We start from the raw sequence: 4,619 nt of genomic DNA on the forward strand, positions 1-4,619 counted from the left end.
GAGGTGAGTGCATCTAATAATATGCTGCTCTCACACTGACCTCTACCTTCTAATATATTCTTAATACCAAAACAGTGATATGAAAAGACCCAAGCACCATCTGCTAAATAAACAAAGAGCCTTTGAGTTTGCATAAGTTACCTAAAAGAATGAAGAATAATGAATTGTTCAGCTTTGACATCTATTTATTGTGAAATAACACCCCCCCCCAAGTCCTCCTTTATGTTCCCATAATGTATTTCATTTTGCTTTTCCACTCTTTTACCTTTGGCAAATGTCCATGTTATTATTACTACTATTTCTGCTAATACTGTTGGGGGAGCTAAATAGTAATGACTCAGCACTGAAGTGTAAGAAATAGTCAAAACTCTTACAGTGCAACATTTTAATATTTCATCCATTTCTCCTTAAGATAACTTTTGTCTACAAAGACCCTTTGCCCTCTACATCACATTTTTACACTTGACCTTTGAGATTTGATTCCACTGTTGAACCTAAATGTTATCACATGACTTCCCAATCCAGAATCTTTTTCCTCTCTAGCCACTTCTGCCATATTTCTTCCCCTAAATTTCTCTTTTTCCTGCCACTCAATACCCCAGAACTTAATGAAAATGCACTTCATGGAAGACCTTTCAGGGAAAATCCAAAAAGCACATTGCTTTTTCATTTTCAAATACCTTAATGATATGGAACTGTACATCCAGCTATTTACCTTGTCACCTTCCAGTTAAATAAGTCAGGACATAGGAACACTGATACTGCCCACTTCAGTATCAAAGTTTGATTAAAGAAGCAGGGAAGAGAGGCCACATGGAGAGGTGAGGAAAGCCCTGTTAGAAGGAACAGGCAGTAACACGCAGGGATACACACACCCACAGACCTGCAAGGATGAGAATGGCCATTGCCAAAGGAGGAGCTGATGTGTGCTGACATGCTTTAGCTGTGCAGGGGAGGGAAAATAATTTTCCTTCTACCCTTTTAAGGTTCCTTTGACTGCTCTGATCATCAAATTGACATGAGACAGGAGAAAATGATCAAACTTATCATGTACACATGGGGGTTCCACCAGAACAGTGATGGTGAACCTTTTGAGCTCGGCGTGTCAGCATTTTGAAAAACCCTAACTTAACTCTGGTGCCGTGTCACATATAGAAATTTTTTGATATTTGCAATCATAGTAAAACAAAAATATCATGTATTTTTTTGATATTTATTTTATATATTTAAATGCCATTTAACAAAGAAAAATCAACCAAAAAAATGAGTGTCATAGGTTCGCTATCACTGCATTAGAATATGGGATCCAAGGAAAAACTGGGCAGCTGAGGCTTACGTGCTATCTTGAACTAAAAAGAAGGAATAGTGAGGGGTGAGGGGACATCAAAAGGCAAGAAGGCAATTCACATGGAGATGGAAAAGCATATATTTGGTAAGTAAATGTTTGCTGGGCCATCTTTAAACAGTGAGACCCACATTGGACATTGGCCACGTCCCTGTCTGTCACACACTAGCTCACATCCTAGTTCTGTCTGATGTCTCCCTTCTGGGAGCAGGTCCTCTAGCTAAAGTCTTTCAGGCAGTTAGGGGGGAGGTCAAAGGTTGCTCCTGAGTCCTTCCTTAAAAATAACCAACTTCAAATAACCAATATCCCAAAAGAAAGCATATATGGGGTGGCAAGCTCTCCTTCCTCTCAGCCGTCCAGCACGAAGCCAGTGTGCCCAAGGCAGAATGTTCGTCTTAAACGAAACACCGCCAAGTCCGCACTTAGGACATGACTACATCACACGGCAGGCGCTCACAGGGAGTCACCAGCACCAGGCAATCCCCCAGCAGTGGCGGCCTTGGCGTTAGAGGGGACACCCATGTTCTCTTCCAAGGCAGGTGCGATGCCCAAAACTCGGAAGGAGCGCAGACGGAGGGATGCTTCGCGCCTGGTGCACCAGGAAGCTGGAGGGGCTGTCCAGGAGCTACCTCACTGATGTGGTAGGAAATCCAGGAAGGAGCAGCTGCATGCGTCAAGGTCAGAGAAGGGAAAGGGGCCCATGGGGAGAGGCTAGAAGAGCAGGCTGGAGACGGAGAGGCAGGCTGTTAAAGGCCTTAAAGACCACATTGAAGAGTTTCAACTTCCTCCTTCCCTGAGGAAAGAACAGCAAAGCTTTTGAAGCAAACAGATGTCACAGCTCTCATATGAAAATCTACATTGGGGATGTGGCAGGGGAACTCATTGTTTCCTTCATCCATCCGCTTTTTCAAAAATACCTACTTTGTATCGAATATAGTAAATACTGGGAACAGTGCTTTAAAGAAAATACCATACAAGCATAGTCCCTGCTCTGATGAAACTTGCACACTAGCAAGGCTAAAAGTCACTAAATAATTACAAAATTAGTACACGTGACACCAGTGATCAACTAGGCAGTGGTTCTCAACCTTCTGGCCCTTTAAATGCAGTTCCTCATGTTGTGATCCCCCACCCATAAAATTATTTTCGTTGCTACTTAATAACTGTAATTTTTCTACTGTTATGAATCGTAATGTAAATATCTGATATGCAGGATGGTCTTGGGGGACCTCTGTGAAAGGGTCGCTCGACCCCCAAAGGGGTCACGACCCACAAGTTGAGAACCGCTGAACTAGAGGTAGAGAAAGGAGAGGAGAGAATGTTTTCAAGCTTACACACTGGATTGACACTGGTCTGTTAACCATAAACAAAACAAAACAACCCTAACTGGTTTGGCTCAGTGGGTAGAGTGTCGGCCTGCAGACTGAAGGGTCCCAGGTTCGATTCTGGTCAAGGGCATGTACCTTGGTGGCAGGCACATCCCCAGTAGGGGGTTTGCAGGAGGCAGCTAATCGAACTCCCATCAATGTTTCTAACTCTCTATCCCTCACCCTTCCTCTCTGTAAAAAATCAATAAAATATATTTTTAAAAATCAAAGCAAGGGAGGGAAAAGCCATATTGTGGCTGGTTCCTTCTGAGTCAGAAAAGCTTGAAGTGCTGAGTGACCTCTAGGTGGAGTCGACCAGTAAGCTACCCTAGAAGAACTGCAGCTCAGCAGTCCAGGGCTGGAGAAAGGTCTGGGAGAGATAGTTACCAGGAAGAGAGGTAGCTAAAGTGTTAATGGCGATTTTTTCCCCAGTAACAACTTTCTACAATGAATAGAGAAAAGAGTACTAAATACTCCCTCTGAAGTAGTAATGGAGAAGATACCTTCAGATAGTCCATTCTAATCTAAGTTCTTGCCAGTGGTTCTGAAAGTGCAGTCCTCAGACCAGCAGCCTTAACGTCACCTGGGAACTTTATTAATGCAAACTATGGGACCCCACCCAGGACCAACTACATCAGAAATTTGAAGGGGGGCGGGGTAGGGGGAGTCTACCTGATAAAGCCTCCAGGTAATTCTGATGCACATTCAAGTTTTATAGACTTGCCTATTATAGATTTAAAAAAAACAACAACAACAACACTATCTCATTTTGTTGCTTATGTTTAGCAGAAAAAACCCCAAGACTGCTACTTAAAGGGTTCTCCCAACAATGCAATAAACATGTGTTGCGTACCTAGTCTATGCAGGGTAGTGTGTAATGTTGAGAGAGATGGGGAATAAGGCATATGGTCCTTGCCCAAAAGGAAACTTGCATCGGGTTAAGCCGACGTACACACCTGAAGTTGAGCAAGTGCACATGTAACCATTTAACTGAAGTAGGAGGCAAGGATTTAAGCAGCACGGGCACTTACTAAGTGCCAAGCGCTGGAGAGCTGCTGGGAAGCAGGTGTTGTTAGAGCATGATAACGCAACCCTGAACGTGAGAGTCTGAATCTTGATAGGAACTTTCAATGACAAACTGCAAAACCCATAATGTGAGCTCGCCATCTAAGCAGAGGTTTCCTGGGCTTGGGCATGGTTTAATGGTATACCTAAAGGTGAGAAAATGCGTAAATTACCCTTAGGTAAATAAGTAATCGCCATGTGACTGACCTTGGCCCAAGGGCCTCCCCTATAGTGGTTTGCATTCTGGCATGCCTGCAGCAAGTCAGTGCCTGGGTGAAGGTCGGGTTCCCTTTGAATAGTGCCCCACATATCCGAGCTATCTGCAGTGACCAACAAAGGCATGTAGGGGTCAAACGTTCCCGTTCCCAGTCATCCCCAGCACCTAAGGGGCCCGCTGCAGTTACAGCTCTCGGATACTGGGTGCGGGGAGGATAGGAGAGGCGTGGGCCGGCCAGGAGCTCTCGGTGAGCAAGGCGCGCTTGCAAGCTCAGAACTATGACTCCATGCGCTTCTAAGTAAAACCATCACTTTTCCTTTTGCCTTCTTAGAAAGCGGTTCCCATGGTTACAAGATAGCGGAGATAAGTCGCCCTTGGGACCCAGCGCTCAGACCCAGTTCCCGCCTCGAGGACTGCAGACAGGAGTCACCTGAGCGGGGGCTTCCCAGCTGGGGCAGAGCTGGGGCCAAAACACACAAGAAGCAACAAAGGGACGCCACTCGGTGGAGAGTTGGCAGTGACGGCGGAGCAAGGATGCCAAGGGGCTTCGAAGACGGAAATCTTCCACCCCGGATCCCCGGGGGGCGTCGGGGGGAAGGGCCGCCGGCGCCCGAGGAGCGCGAGG

The sequence above is a fragment of the Myotis davidii genome, unplaced genomic scaffold (assembly GCF_000327345.1).
Source record: "Myotis davidii unplaced genomic scaffold, ASM32734v1 scaffold348, whole genome shotgun sequence".
Lineage (NCBI taxonomy): Eukaryota > Metazoa > Chordata > Mammalia > Chiroptera > Vespertilionidae > Myotis > Myotis davidii.